The sequence below is a fragment of the Leptosomus discolor genome, chromosome 6, assembly GCF_034619465.1.
Source record: "Leptosomus discolor isolate bLepDis1 chromosome 6, bLepDis1.hap2, whole genome shotgun sequence".
Taxonomy (NCBI): Eukaryota; Metazoa; Chordata; class Aves; order Leptosomiformes; family Leptosomidae; genus Leptosomus; species Leptosomus discolor.
Genome location: NC_141396.1, coordinates 36068090 through 36084531, shown reverse-complemented (window position 1 = coordinate 36084531; position 16442 = coordinate 36068090). Strand labels below are relative to the sequence as shown.

At 39.0% G+C, this 16442-nt stretch overlaps 1 protein-coding gene across 4 annotated transcripts in view; it reads left to right on the top strand.

Annotated features, from left to right (window-relative positions):
* The window catches only part of CTNNA3 (catenin alpha 3), a 536681-nt gene that overhangs the window by 244694 nt on the left and 275545 nt on the right, over nt 1–16442 (top strand). The window lies entirely within an intron of this gene.

The following is a 16442-nucleotide window of genomic DNA, read 5'->3' as shown; positions in this document are numbered from 1 at the left end:
TCGACTCAACTACTTTTCACATTGTTTTCTTTACTCAGTTTTTTCTTAAATAATACCTTTATATAAATACTGAAAAACAGTTGGGTAAAAGGTGTAGTCTCTAAGCAATTTAACAGTAATAACAAATCACATCAAGGTAAGTCTATGGAGTAATTAAAGCACAGGCTATGCAGTGGCTATGAACTATACATTAAAAAAATAACATGAAAAACATACCCATCCTTTGTGTTGTTCAAAGGTCGTCCTTAGGTCTTTTGTTTTTTGCTTAGTGTGCCACAAGCATGGCAGCCCCTGTCAGCTGCACTGTAGTGAGTCAGGGCTTGCTGACACCCAGGAAGAAAAATTGGACCCCTTGGGAGATGGACCGATTTTGGAACATTATTCTTTGCCAGCCATGCAGAACACTCCAAGAATAAATCAATTCCAACACAGCATTTGCAGCAAAATGTCAAATTCTTCCTAGGTAATAGGATCTTCATGGATATTATATTTTTGCATCTTTATAGTTAGGAACCTGGCTTTTAAAATTTCTCTTTATAGGAAAGCATGTTAGATTCCTCCAAGCACCATTTAGCTATCTGAATTCACACATCTGTATTCCATAGCACAGCAGTTCCCTCACTTAGTACCCGATCCAGTCAGGAAGCTGCTTTGTAGCATAGAAGGTGGAAGAAGCCCGTGCAGCGAACAAGCTCGGCTCACTTCTGCATACTGTCATGCTGAAAGCTCCGTCCGACTGTTGCTTTGGTTTCGGCGAATGCAGGCTTATGTAAAGCTGCCCCCAGTGGTGAAGAATATTATGGGCATGTGCAGAAATGTCTTCCTTTTATCTTGCAAATGAGTAAGCCCTGCTGGGAAAAGAGGGATTGTTCTGAGTGACTAATAGAAGCAGAACGGTCAGCTTCGATGTAAACTAGCGAGGTGTGCTGAAATACCCAAATCCTCTTAGTCTCTTTTGCATTTGTGAAAGCTGTTTTGCATCCTTGAACTTAATAGCTCAGTATGTGTGGCTGAGACTTTTGTCTGAAGTGCTCTTATGACATTTGTAGGACATAGATATAAAATTTTGGTCCGAAGGGGATTTTTTTTCTTACTGCATTAGATGTGTGTTCACATGACCTTTTCACAGTAACTCACTATTTTTTAGTGAAGTATCAGCCCCCTTAGTGTGTCTCTTATCAAGTGTTTCAGTGGGGACACTATATTTTACAACATGAAAAATGTTTTGGAGTTGACATTTTGCCTTTTTGCTTTTTTCTGCTCTGTTAAAAGGCACGATGCCAGGAGGTTAGAAGAGAGTATTGTGCTCATTTATTTCCCAACTTGCTGTCACTTTGTTCCATAACACTAACACTTCAAACATAGGCTTCCATAACCCTTACACTACGGGGACTAAGCACCTTGGTGTAGTACCTTAATCAGGTGAATTGTTTTTACTGTAACTTATGACATGGGCAGGATTTGATGTGAAGGTGCAATATGCAGAGGTTTTTTTAGATGTGTGACTCTGGGCAGTCGTTATGTATCACATAAAGAGCCTTTTCCCCTTTCCTTACTCTTCCCTTCTGTCCTGCGTGCTGTAGAGAAAGGAAATGCACCACATTGGCAGTCTTCCTTCACCAAGAAATACGTGATCAGAGATGATGGTGGGAAAGTGTAAAATCATGGCTCTTTGTTGTGCAAGAATAGGCTAGAGCCTGAAGAGAAGTGTGCTGCTGGCTAAAAGAGGAGTAGAGATTACAGTCCCTCAAATGCAACCAGACAGCTCTGAGAACTGCTTTTCCTTTCTGAGGCAGAATCCTTACCCCTTGGAATAATGTGTTTTGACTTCTCCCTTATTATTCACTGCTGTGAGCATGAAAGAACTTAAAATGAGGTGAAACCTGAAATTTTCCATGCATTAAAATGCCAACATTGCCTAGTATTTAGTCTGTGAATGACTTCAGGCTTGGAGTAATGCCCCTAGTATTAATGCACCTGTCTATAGTGCCTAAATTAGGAGCACAGTCACCCCTGGCTAAAAACTATGAACATCTTTAATGTCAGGAGTCAGAAATACATACCTGCATCAAGGCACATCCTGTGAAAATTCTACCCTTTGGGTCAGATTTGTGGAGAGGGAAAGGGTTACTTCCTCCATTAATCTCTATCATTGTCACCAATCTCCCCTTCTCTACTACAGCTTGTTTCTGGATCTTAAATCTGATCTATAGGGTAGAGGAGCCAGTGACAAACTGCAGACTGCGCTGGGCAGTGTGATAGTCTGGGGAGCTATTCTGCTGACAGGAGTGTCACATGCCAGTCCTGGTGTGCCTGTTACAGGTTTTCCATCACTGCCTTGGGGTCCCTCTGCACTTGATGGAGCAGGACTGACAGCTTCAGAAGACAATTCAGACCTTTCATAAGCCAATTTGCCTCTTGGAACTGCCACTCTTCCTCTGTTGACAGTAGAGGATGCCTGTGACAAGTAAACTTTTTAGTAAAATTACTCAGGTTCCTAAACTTGGATGGCATGAAATTAGGTCTGAATCTTCACAGGATGAAACACAGCATGTAAAGCTTCAGATAATATCCAAATTCTATCTCCTGAAGAGTTGATGCTACTTTGTATACCAACTCAGTCTGAGCCTTCTCTCCAGACTTTGCCTGTTCTCTAGCTTTTCCTCCTTTTTCTTCTCTCCCTCCATCTTCTTTGTGGAATTAACAAGTAACTTCTCTGCCACCATGAGTCAGCAGAGCTTCAGTAGCTTTTCCAGGGTTTTAATACTTGCCAATATACTGGACAAATAAGAGGGAACAGCCACTCTTTTACCATGAGTTATTTTCATTTTTCTGAAAGGGGTGAGACATCAAGGGATGAACACAGAGAGCATCAAATCTATGTTAATGGATTGCCAAATTACATTTTCTTTACTGAGCTCCTTTTTGAATTACACAAGCAGGAAAAGTGCCAGTGTCTGATAAACAGTTTTTTAAAATTACATTTCTGTGTCTTCATTCAGCTGAATGGGTTCTTTTCAAATCGTGAAAATAAAGCTGCTCCCAGTATGAAAGATTTCATACAAAATTGCAGACCAGTCTGGCCATGTTATAAACTATGAAAAACAGAGAATTAAGTTAAAGCTGCATGTCAGATAAGAAGATAGATTTTTGTAAGTGGTTTAAACTTTGCCTTGTATCAGCTACACTGTATACATCTGTGCAACCCTGTTGCATTACCATTTAACTAATGTAACCAGGAAAAAAGAACTCAAGGCCAAACTGGTTAACTTCTCTTATGGATAGGCTAGTTTTCGTTAGAGCTAATACTGCAGCTCCTGAATGCCTAAACTGCAGGAGTTTGTTGAAGGCTTGATGTGAATTTAACTTGTACTCCATGCAAGTTTGTGTGTATTCATTCTGCAGGATAGTTGCTGTAGTCACAGGGTATTTTAAGTTCACCATTCTGTGCCATTGCTAGGCCGCTCTGCCTCTGTCCTAGAACAGCAGTTCCCAGTCAGGAACAGAAGTTAAAAGCTGCAAGTAACAGAAGTCTCAATGACTTCATGCTGACTGAATATTAGTGCTCAGAAGCAATGTTATTCCTTCTCTTCTGCCTATGAAGACAGCATTTTATGCAATTCTGCAAAGATAGATACTCTTAAGAGAAAGATTTCATTTATTTGTGTACTCTTGCACACAGTCAGTGTTTTGGGATTTCAGCCTTAGACACAAATTGATATGCTACAGAATCTGGGAAGCTTTTTGGTTTTGAGTTTTATGCCCCCATTATCACTCCTGTTTGTTTTTCTGGGCTTTTTGGAGGGGGAGAATGGCATACGTCAGAAAATTCATTGACAAATGTGTTGCTAAACATCTTAACATTCATACAGATGAAAAGCAATGTGTTGGGCGAAGCCTGTGATGAACACATTGTTTTCTTCATTGGCATGACAGACATATTAAATTCAAAATTGGTTGGAAATGATGCACTATCCCAAGGTAGTAATGGCCCAGATTTTTGTCTTGGTGCTAAACTTTCAATAGGTTTTCTGCCTGGAAATTGTTCCAGATGGATTTTACTACTATCTGATTTTGCAGTAATATGATATAATTTAATTTCATGTTTTGCTTATGTAGTTAAATTCTAATATAATTTATTTTCTCATTCATTCTGGCTGTGGTCTCTATACCTAGCTGCAACTTCTGTATGGAAAGCTTAACATGAACTGCAGCGAGGATAGTAAATGGTAAATCAAAAGATGACATTCACTGTGAAAGGCTCTTCCTCCACAGAGCTGGTTTGGAATTGAAACGTTTTGCAGAGGAAAGGGGAAACAGCAAATCTTACACTTTTCACGGTTATGAGAACACACCTTTAATGACCAGCTAAATACGTTTGAATAGGGGAGATGACAGAATTACCAGGCTTTAGTAGAAGGGGGATGAGCTGTTCAGGGAAGAGCTGTAAACTTCCCTGTCCTAGGTTACAGTGTAAGATGTGCCCAAAAAAGTATTCTATTTACCGTCTTCAGGAGCTGTTGAGACCAGGTGGGGCGGTGCTCCCTGCCTCCCCCCTCTGGACTATCTTCTGTTACTGGGCACAACAATGCCTTATCGCATCACCCATAGATAACTCGCTCCTGGACTATCTCCTGTTAATGGCCCATCAAGGAACTGCCTCACGACTCCCCATCCCATTGCGAGATGCTCCGCCCGGGGGGAAGGAGCCAAGCAGTCCATGCTAAATAAAAACTGAGATCTCGAACACCCTAGCAGCCTTCTTCCACTGGATTCCCAGAGGAGTTCCCCCCCCCTTGGAGTTCCAGAGGACAAGAGCTACCTACCTACCACTGGACCTTCGGAGGAAGACCAGACCCTTTTACAAGATCGCTGCTTCCACAGAACTACATCCATCGCTTCAGGAGGACTGCAGCCACCATCTTACGGACTGCTACTGCCACCCTAACAGGGTGTCAGGTTGTATTTCTGACTCTGTCAGTGTAAACCAGTGGGTTGGGTTTTTTTCTGCCTTGTGTTATGTATATATATATATTAGTAAAGAACTGTTATTCCTATTCCCCATATCTTTGCCTGAAGGCCCCTTAATTTCAAAATTATAATAATTTGGAGGGAAGGGGGTTGCATTTTCCATTTCAAGGGAGGCTCCTGCCTTCCTCAGCAGACACCTGTCTTTCAAACCAAGACATTCCCAAAGCATAAGGAACTAGAGGTTATCAGGTGCTAGAGGGAGTCCACATAAATCAGCAGTCAAAAGCCTTTCCTTGTTCTGTCATTGGCTATTTATCAGCCTTCCTCAGGATATTTCATACTTACTCTTTAAAATGCAGTTCTTGTTAAACGATGTTACAAAAAAAGATATAGTTTTAGAAAAAGTTTCCATTTCTGTTACTCCCATAAGAAAGCCATTCAGAAAAGCAGTATGATCCTTTCTAGGCACAGTGCATTATGTTCTCAGTGCACAAACTTCAGAATTTAGACTTCTGGATACAGCATTTTTCTGTTCACAGATACAGCTCCTCGGTCTATCAGCGCCTTTATGTGTATAATTGCATGTCCCTTTGGGGAACTGTAGTTAAGAAGTGCTGCACTGTGTTCTTTTTGGGTTTATGAAGTGACAATGTATGTCTTTCCCTTGACTTTATTTCACTATAAAGAAACTAGGAGTCAGCTGGATTCGCTTGTTCTAAATGCTACTATAGTGTGCTATCACTGTATTATTAAGAGTAGGTATCTCTAATAAAATGTATTTGCAATTTTTGAGGCAGTGATTAAATGAACCTGCTGTTCCATGAGGATCAGATTAGAGCTGGGGGGGTGTAACTCCCAGTGTAAATATCAAAGCGTGGGAAGACAGAGGGAAACTCGGGATGCAGGATTTGCCAAAGGCAGACATAAGGAAAGGGAAGTGTGGGAAAGCCAGGTACAAGGAACATACAGGCAAAGGAAATCAAGGCAACAGAAAATGCTCTGAACAAACAGGGAAGGAGGACTGTCAGTAGGGAGGGTCTTATCCCAGCAGTTTAACATTACTGACCTAAAGGACTATGGTGGTAAGTCATAGATGGGGGAGGCAGATAAATGAAAATATCTCCTTGCTCTTCTGCTAGGAACAATTAGCTTTGCAAGATCTCTGCTGGCCTCTGTGCAGGTGAAAGGATCCCATGTTACAAGTTCTGTGATAAACTGAAGGAACATCTGAAGGTGAATAGGAGCCATGCTCCCTTTCTAGCAGTAACCTCTGTAACAGTCAAATGTGTGTAGAGGACATCAGGGACACATCTGTCTGTGTATACCCAGAGGATCTCCTCAGTGCCATGGTTCACAGGGCAGCACAGGCTATCGCTTTCCTTGTGCATAGTTACACACTGGTGAATAACGAAGCTTTTGTAGCTGTACAGTTTTGTTTAAATCTGTGCTTTGTGAATAGGTCACAGGGGCCTCTAAGCTGTCCCAGGGTAGATAATGCTACATACAATCCTACAAGCTTTGTTCATGACATCCAGTGACTACATTTTGTGGATCCTGTCATAACTCTTGCATATCCTTAGTGAGGCATCGGACACTCAACTGTTACCTGATTGACTTTTTGTCCTATGATTTTGAAGGCGAGCAGTCTGTGCTTCAGTCTTATCCTCTGGAGACATGACTGCATGAGATGCAAAGCTATCATTTTACTTTTTCTCTGAAATTGGTATGTGCTGCTTCTGTTTCAGTGGATTTAGTGTTGATTCATTCAGGCTTGTGCTCCACCTTCTTGGTGGAAGGCGAATATGAGTAGAAGCAGCAAAAGGCAAATGATCATCACCGAAGGAAAAGAAATTAATTACATTTTGCGCATAATGCTAGCTTCAACCTGCAGAGCATGAATGATACACACCGTAAGTGCCCTGGAGATGTGTAGGTGCAAAATGAAAAGCAGTCTTAGTGGCACCTGCTTGTGATTCTGCCTGTAGTCTCTGTGAAGATGTCAGGGAGATTAGGTTAGAACAAACCCAGGCTTGTCGCAAATGCTTCCCACTCTTTTATTGGCCAGGTTGCCATTGCTGGAAGAGTACCTACTGTCTTATTGTCCAGGCAACACCTATGGGGCTTGTGTGGCCTAAAGCATTTGGAAACCCTTAGGTGTCATCATGAAGTATGCTTGCCTATGAAGTATGATTTGTTCTCCTAGGGGCATCTGAATTCTACTTTGCTATAGCAATTCTGCATATGCATCAATATCAGGCTGTGATAGGTGGCAAAGGTAATGAATGTTTTTCCTGGGGAGCCAGATTAACATGGAGATCTAAAAAAGTTTTGTTCATGGAGAACTCTTATGATGGCTGGGACATCAGGCTGGAGTGTCGCATAACTGAACTCAGGCAGAGTTGCAGCCTGATCCCAGCAGTGTGACATCCAGGGAGCAGCTCTGTGCTGCCATGTGAAGAATTGGAGGGGATGGGGAGCAGCTGGTTTGAGAACATGTGCTGCTGTGGCCTTCAAGCTCTGTTTGATACCACAGGCTGGTCCAAGCTTTCATTGACTGAAGAATACATGACTTGCCAATGGTGGTCATGGTTGATGAGCAGCAAATGGGAGGAGTGTAGGTCTTTGGTGTCTCGAAGACTGAGGAGAAAGCCATGGGGCCATTCAGGATATTGGAGTGTCTGGCTCCACCGAGAACTAGGGTGATGAGCAATTTAACCATGGGTTGGTGGGGCATATGCATGCACATAAATACTTTTTCGTCTTTGGAGAATGAATTAGAAAACTGGAGGCATCCTCTGATGAAGTTTTCCTTTAAATGGACATGTTTCAATAGAAGTTTTATAGAAATAAATGTTTTCAACAGAAAGACACTTTTTTTTTGGGGGGGGGGGGGCGGGGGCGGAAATCCTGACAATGTCTGGTTCTGGCCAGAGTGAAAGGAGGGAGCTCTGAGCACATCCTGTCTTATTGGTAAGAACAGGAATGGTAACATTTGACTACGGACTAATAAGGTGTTGGTAGTGTCAGTAGTATGGCCATTTTGACAGTGTTTTATTTTCCACCAAACCCTAGTCCTTTTCAGTCTTCGATGTTGATGTGTAGCTAAAAATCTCAGCGCTAGCCTTTCCCTCTCAGCTGTTCCCTCTGCCTTCATGCCTTTGCCTATAGATTCTCCTTCTCAACTCCTACCCTACGTATACTTCTCTGAGGAGTGAATATTTGTCAGTCACTCAGCACAGAGCATATATACACAATGCATGCTCCCACATGTTCATAGGAATTTCAGACATGGTCCCTATTACACATTTAACTAGTTGCTTCTTGACTTTGCAAATGCAACTGCCTTGGTATCTCACTATACGCTGAAGCTGTAGTGTTAGTTATTCTGTCAGGTCGGTGTGGGAGTATCTGTTGGCTGCTGTGGCTCCTTCAATGCTGGAGGGAGGCAGCTGGCAAGCACTTTCATTATAAGAAAAGCATGACATCCACCTCATATCAAAAACCATTAAAAAAAATCTTGTAACTTGCTATCCAAACTTCAGCTTTTACTCTAATTTTTCTTGGGTCTCAGTATCTCCACTTACGAGAGGATAGTGACATTTAATTATCCTATAAGTTGATCAGCATAATAGATGACTTGCTTTACTTTTTGTCTGACACTAGTTATTTTCAAACATTTGTCTTTTCGATCAGTTACGCCATCTATTCATCGTTGGACTTCCAAAACAAGTTATTCCATATCTGTTGTCATTTTTATTACTTGCTATGGGTATCATTTATTTTGATGCATTTGTTTTGAGCTAGAGTGACCAAATAGCAAAATTCCATGTGAGGACAACGTAGTTGTCAAATAGGAAAACAGGCTTCTTTTTAAAGTACAAAATTATCTTAAATCTTTGGTTAATAAGCTTGTCAACTTCTGTTCAATGTAGGACTTTTTTTTGGTATTACAAGAATACCATTTTGAAACCTATTTAAAAATCTACTGAATTTTACCTTTAATTTTTCTTATAAAAATTGTGACGGGTGGCTAACATTTTTCAGCTAGTTGAAATAAAAGATATGTCTACCTACTGTTTCTTAGGATTAGACCTAGATTAGTAGATAAGGCAATTATTCCTGTACTTCCTAGTTTTATTGCTCTTCAGTGTGAACAGGCATACAGGTACAAGCAATTAAAGAGTGCTGAATAGCTTGATTTCATTTGACCTGTTGAAATATTCTAAAATAATTTCCGATTTCTCCTTTCTTATGCATGAAAAACTCTACAGAGAAGAAAGCGTTCTAACTTACCTCTATTAGGACTCAAGCTTGGACTCAAGTATGTAGTGTGGTATGTATGAGATGGTAATTTCAAATCCAAAGACAGAGTGATCTGTTACTATACAGCATTAGTAACATTTTGAAGAGAAAACTAAACATGACAGTTTAACAGATTTGTAACTGAAAGAGAAAAACATGAACAAAGTTAAGCAGCATATAATTACATTCATTCACACTGTGACTAGCATAAAAATTATTTATTCCAAATGGTTATAGTTGCGTGCTTAGTCACTTCCTTCCCTGGCTTCAGCCTAATTCTGTTTTCTGGCGTTTTCCTGCAAAAAATGTTTGTTCTCTTTTTCATCAAAAGTTTCAGATTTTTGTAGCTTTTAATAATTCAATCAAGTCTTTTTCAATTAAGCAAGCTACAGCAGTTTTTAGACATTCCAGCTTTGGTAGCTGGTGTTCCTGAGAAAGCTCAGAATCTTAATTATACGGGCAGTTAGTTAACCAGCCTTAATCTGCCTCTACTTAGTCACAGAGGTCACTCGTCCATGCTCAGTAATGATAGACTAGAACTTTCTGGTTTAAAAAAGGCAATACAAGAGGCAGATTGTTGCAGGTATGTATTGGCTATTCCAGTCCGTATTTGCCGTCCTTATTCTTTTCCCATCAGTGTGCCTGGCAAACAGAGCTCTGAAGAAACCATGTGTTATTTAGATGACTTATTAGCTCACCTTTTCAGGCCATGTCTGCCCAAGAAATTTGTCTTAAATTAAATATGATTAAATAAAAAAATAAACATACAACCGAAGTCCAGCATTATTTAAGTGATTTGCAAAAGTGCAACAGACTCCCATATAATTAATTTCAAAACAAAAACCTTGGTTACTGCAGATTTATTCTGGTTTCTGAGACAATATACTGTTTATTAAAACTAAGTGTCTTTTGTCTGGTGGACAGGACAGCAAACAAATTACAAAAACAACTCCAAGGAACTCCAGTATTATACATGGCATTTACCACAGTGTAAAAAAATAAAAATAAAAATCTGCAAAATGTTAGTTTCTGATTGACCAAAATGTTGAAGAGTGCTGCAGGCACAGGGAAGAAGAGAGGAAGCTAACATGAAGAGAAGAATTGGTGTTTTCTTGCAACGATAGTGGGATAGGTATGTTGTAGTTTTTGAATTTTGTGAATCCTTCTATCCAGTAGTCTGTATCTCCTAAGTAAGTAAGAAGCTTAAAAACATGTTTCTCTCTTACAGCTTAATTGCATACAGAAAAGGTTAGAAAACAAGAAATGCTGCCAATTGATAACCAAGTAGAGACTCTGGTCAGCCCACATAGTGGAGACACAGGAGGGCTGAACCTGAGTGAGTCAACAGCTTCATTCCTGTGTCCCTAAATGGTAACAGGCTTTGGGGGAAAATAGAAAGGACTTAAAAATGTGAACTGGGTTTCAAAACCAAACATTTTGTCTCCAGATACACAGGAAGCAGGCGCATCTCCATCTGCTTGTTCTTACAAGGTACCTCTTTTGTCATGGATTTATGACAGGAAAATCTTCTGTCTATGTAATAGGGAAATCATGTGGCTTGCTGATTTGATCTTACAGCATATGTTTGTGTCACCATTTATTTGTCATTTGGACAAACTGACCAGATTGAAATCCAGAGCATGAATAGACGTGTACTAATATAATTAGCACAACAGAAATACTTCCTGTGGGGATTTCTACTGCTCTGTGTTGAGCAGTTTGCCATGTTGCTTTGCAAAGATGTAAGCTCCTAGGAGAAGAATGTACTTTATTCTGTCAATGTAAGACTAAAAAGGACCATAATCTTATGTTAACTATGTGCAAATCTAACACACAGAACAATCATAAATAGAGTGACGTCAAAGTGTTCTTTAGTTTGAAATTCATAGGAGAACTAGAAAAGAAGGACTTTTCAGGGGAAGCTAAATATGCCTTTGGTTGTTGGTTTTTTGGTTTTTTTTTTTTAATTCATCAATATGCATCATTTCAGCTGTATAGTTAAGTTTATTCTATGATAATTGAACCCACAATATAATCTTTGTGGGATTCCTTCTAAGGTGATGCCTTGGTGCTTTTTGCATGCATAAAGAATTCACACAGGATAGTAAAAGCTAAAAGACATATAAGTCTCATAATTCAATGTAAGAGCCAGAAAGTAACTAATGGGTATTTGGAAAATTAAAAAAAAAAAAGCTACTGCATGGCCATGTTACTGAGTAAGGGCTGTCTCCTGTGAAGATCTTTGCAGTTTCCTTTAAAATACCTAGTACTTGCCACTCTGAGACAGAAAACTGGAAGAGATCCAGTGCTGTTATCTGACACAGCAATTTCAGTGTTGTTCTCTGTGTGATTTAAAGTCAAGTTGAAATATACTGTTAGAACAGAGGTATCCGTAAATGGGTAAAAGTCTTGGAGTTGTATAAGAACACCACTGTATGAGAGAATCTCCAAAAAGAAAACTATAAAAGCCCTTGAATATATTTGCTCTTTACATAAAAAATATGGTATTTGGAATTCTGTATCAGGGACCTGCTGATTGAAAGATTAACGTTTTAAAGAAGGTGATGATTCGTATGTTCGTGTAAAGACTATGTCCTAACATTCTACCCTTTTGTACAACAGAAACGTGAGACGTAACTCAGGAGTGAATATGCCAGGCTCTGTAACAGTTGAACTGCAAGACTTGATTTTGCAAAGCTCCTTAATTTTGATGAAACAAAGTTTTATCCAAAGCCAGATTTAGAAAAGGTTTCCAGTTAACAGTTACTACTCTGGTTATTCATGTCTGTCCACAAAGTCCAAGTCTGCTTGAGATGGTTATTGCACCTTTAGTGAGAACTGTGAGAGCCTACTTGGGTTGTTACCCATTACTGACATTGTGGGAGTTAGCATAGTACCGATAAACTTCCAGCTTGGATCTTGTGCATAAAAAGGTTGTTGTAAATTAGATCAGGGACACCAAGAAAGAGAGAATTCCTACTTTTTGTAGCACTTTTTACAGTGAAATGTCTTAACTGATGACAGTATTAATTATCACATAATGAATGTGATTCATTTGCAGATTTTCACAGTGGGAGAGGATTCTCCATTGGTATATTTTTCTCTCTCTCACTCTTTTTGAATATTTAATCCCATATCCTATCATGAAATAATACAAGTTGAATCCAAAATATTAAGGGGGTGGGTTGCTGATCCTTTTAAGTCTGACAAAACTAGCCTCTTGAATGTTCAGCATATAATTTAATAGATATGCCAGTGACATTTCTTCTGCTGCTGTTCTCTTTCACAGCTACTGAAAGTACTTGATGGGTATTTTATGTCCTTTTATTTTAAAGTGTATATCTAGTACATTTGTATTTTTTGCTTATGTTGCCACTTACCTGATATTTTTGACTTTAGGCCACTTGCGGCAAAAATGTATGAAATCCTGTATGTCCCACTGTGCCTAGATTGTATTTCAAATGCTTTCAGTGCTTTACAAGTTTGCAGCCTCTTCCACCCCTTGCTAGTATTTGTCTTTTGCTTTCTGCACAATTTGCTTGGTACCATATGCTATTTCCTTGTCAGAGGCTGGCTGGAAGTGTCATGTGTGTCAATAGTGGCTTATTTTACTTGCTACAGTTTAATGCAAAAGCAGTCAGCAGCAGCAAAGGAATCTGCTTTGTTTCAGTTCCCATTCTTTCCATTGTTGCCATTCAAGAAAGATAGAAACCACATATGAAACCAGTTATGAAATCATTAGGGAGTTTCTCATGTTCTCAAACAAAAAGAATTTTAAAATTATGGAGAGTTTTACTCATACAGAGTGATATATTATCTAAACACTTTCTAGGAGTCCTAGTGAATAGGCATATCAGTGAGTCAGATATGAATGTGTGTCAGAACAACAGTACCCTTCAGCATGTATTTTTGGTGTCTGACAGAGGTCATTATTAGGAACTTAATGATGAGTTATGTGATTTAACATAACAATGACTGTCAGTATATTTTTCTGATTTCTGTTCCGTATGGAATTAATAACTGTCTCGATGTAGTCTCTGATTTATATTCTACATGATTAGAACAAGGGTCAGAGGTAAATATTTTCTGTAGAATCACTGTTTGGATAGTTATACTCCTGATATTCAAGGTGATTCATCTATCATATTTTATACTAAGATTCCATCTATGCTTTAATAACTCTTAGAGAACTTGTAAGTATGTGTTAGACATAGCTTCTGTGTGCTGAAGGTGATGTTTTTGGAAGACTGATAAAATCCAAAATGGAAATCTGTTGTCTTGGAGTCTAAGACAATCTATAGGAGTTGTTGGGTTTGAAGCAAAATGGTAAGTGGGAACTCACTATAAAGTGCTGCTCTATCTCCTGAGTTTTGTCATTACCTTTTTTTAATGGAACAGGTTTTGGCATTTGTCAGTCAGCTGTACTGGCCTACCATTGTCTTTACTTCCCCAAGAAAGGACATTATTTCGTGTGAAGAAAATACAGTATGAATCTCTGCTAAATGGAGACTGCCTTTGTAAGTCGAGAGCCATGTGAACACCACAGAGTTGAAATTTGCTTGGCTCTGCTTACTGCAAGAGGTATACACCATTTGGTCTAAACATCCTGGCATGAAAAATGTTCTTCTGTTGTAAATATCTGTACCTCGTAGTGTTGAATGTCTTAATTTAGGATTACGGAGCTATGCTGTAACATTGTATCTTCAATTTGCATCTTAATTAACTTTGAACTGTAGCAGATAACTTACTTGACATTCTAAATGGGAGCTTTTGTGTCCAGTTATTCAGGATTAGTATTCCACAGGGAAAGAGGCTGAGATAATCAGATTCTCACCACCTTGTGAAAAGTCCCTCAGGTCCTGGTTAAAAGTCTTGTTTGCAAGTTTCATTTCAGCTAAGTAGTATGAGAATATAGGATGTCATGTTTCACCGTTCTCAGCTCCTTCTGAGATCTACAATTAAAGGTCAGTTTAAGTCATGCTTATTCATCCACATTACACTGAAGTGAGTAGTTTCTGTGAATCTGTGTTCATATCCAAGTGTACTGGTACCAGTTTGTAAGGTATCAGCCTTCAGGGTTATAAAGGCCTAGTGACAGTGGCTTCTGTGATTTGAGGTGTTTTCTTTCTCCCCAGTGCTCCCTTTAATCAATACATACATCTAAGTTGAATCACTTTCTAAGAAGTAAATAAACATGTGTTTGATATTTATATACAGGAATTTTGCTATAGCAGACAAAGGATGTGTTTTGATTTTTCTGAAGACTGTTGCAAAATGTTATTGCTCTGGAAAAATATTACAAGGGAAATGCGATAATCCTTCTATCAAGATACTTGTCATTCTTGTTTAATCATAGCTGAAACAATAATGAATGCTTCTGAAGACAGTCAGTCTATCTGTGCTCATTTCTTCAGTTGGTTCAAACACTGTATAGATAACCAGTTTTGTGAGACTTTCAAGTAACTTTCACTGCTATTCTTGAGCTCTTCAAAAGTGGAAAGCTGCTATGCACACAGGTGGAGAGGAACTGAAGTTATTGTAGAAACATGTGTCATGGTTTAAAAAATTAACATAAAGAGTTTTCATGATAATATAACATTCATTGAAAACTCTGCACTTTTCTCTGTAGTGCATTTCCTGTGACTCAGACCTCTTGTTTCAGTTGAGCCAAGTGGGGATTATTACATAAAACAAAGCAAAGCATTATATTTTCTGCCATATTTAATGGCTTTATCTCAGTCTATGGCATATAATTATTCTTGCCAATTCAATACGATACTTAATAAAAACTTCAGAAGAGGTTGTAAAGTAAATTTCTATTTTTAATATCTAATTTTTAACCTGTTGAGTTTAACAGGTCACGTTTAAAAAAAAAACCAAACCAACCCCCCCCAACACCCCCCCCCTCCCCCCCCGAACCCCCCAAAACCGCAAAGAATTATCATGAATTCCAGATTGCTAAAAAGGTTGTTCTTAGGCACCCCTGCAGTCTCTTTGGGATCCATTTCTTGTTCAGGAAATGCAAATGAAAATAAAAATATGCTTGAAGCTCAGCAAGTAAATACAGCAACTAGATAAAAAGGTATCAATTCTATTAATTGATTCAGACCTTTTCTAACTGTGAGGAACTTTGCTATTCTCATTTTGTCCATTAAAAAAACCCAAACAAACCCACCTGATTTTCTAGTGGGCTGCTGACCATGCAGGTTTCCATCTCAAGGAGAGAAAGCTGAAAACATACCTTCACCTTATGAGACAGTATCTTATTTTGCTGTCCAGATGGTCACTGTTGTATATCAGCATATCTTACTGTTACCTCCTTTAAACTGGGAACAGCTTCTCTAGACAGTTTTTTTTTCCCCCTCTTCCTCTCTCTCTGGACAGGCAATACATTTTACTAATTTTATTAGAATTTCTCTGTGTATGTAATTCTCTTTCTCAAAATCCTGAAATCTCACCTCTCTAAAGTCTTAAAAATCCTTGTTATAAATAAGGACAACATACTTAATAAGTAACTATAACCCTGTGTTTCCAGTCCTTACATTTTGACCTTGTAAACATTTGGGTTTTTTCCTCCTGCTTCTTCAGACTTTCCATGTTTGAAGGCAATAGTCAGTTCTGTTGCAGTTCTTCAGTGCTTTCTTTAATGGCTGAAGGGAAGGGAGCCACTGGATTTTGAAACTGAGATTTTTATTGTTTTTCTGACATCAGGACTTCTTGCTGTCCCAGTGGACTGTTTCAGTGTCTCTACATTGTCTCCTCTCTCTGAGGCCGAGGTGCTATCTTATCTATCATCATGGACTTGTGCAAATGAGCCGAAGAGTCTCAACGCTAACATTTGTTACTGTCAAAGAACTAAATCAACAAGAATGCATGTGAAATGAGTGGGTTATCACCAAGAAACACTTCTCTCTGAAGAATTATTCCATTCCTTACCTTTATTTATGTCTTCTTCCCTATCTGGCTTTTTTATTTTGATCATTTTAACCAGAGGAGCATCAGTCATGAACCTCTTTACATACTTTTGGACTGCATAGATGGTGTAGTCTGTTCATATAGAAGTATTTTTTTTTCCTAGGAGCTGCTGTTTTAGTAAATTGACATCAGATTTTAGGTTTTGTGTATTAGAAATTTGCAGGGAAAGTTACCACTATCCTTTACCAGTTTTC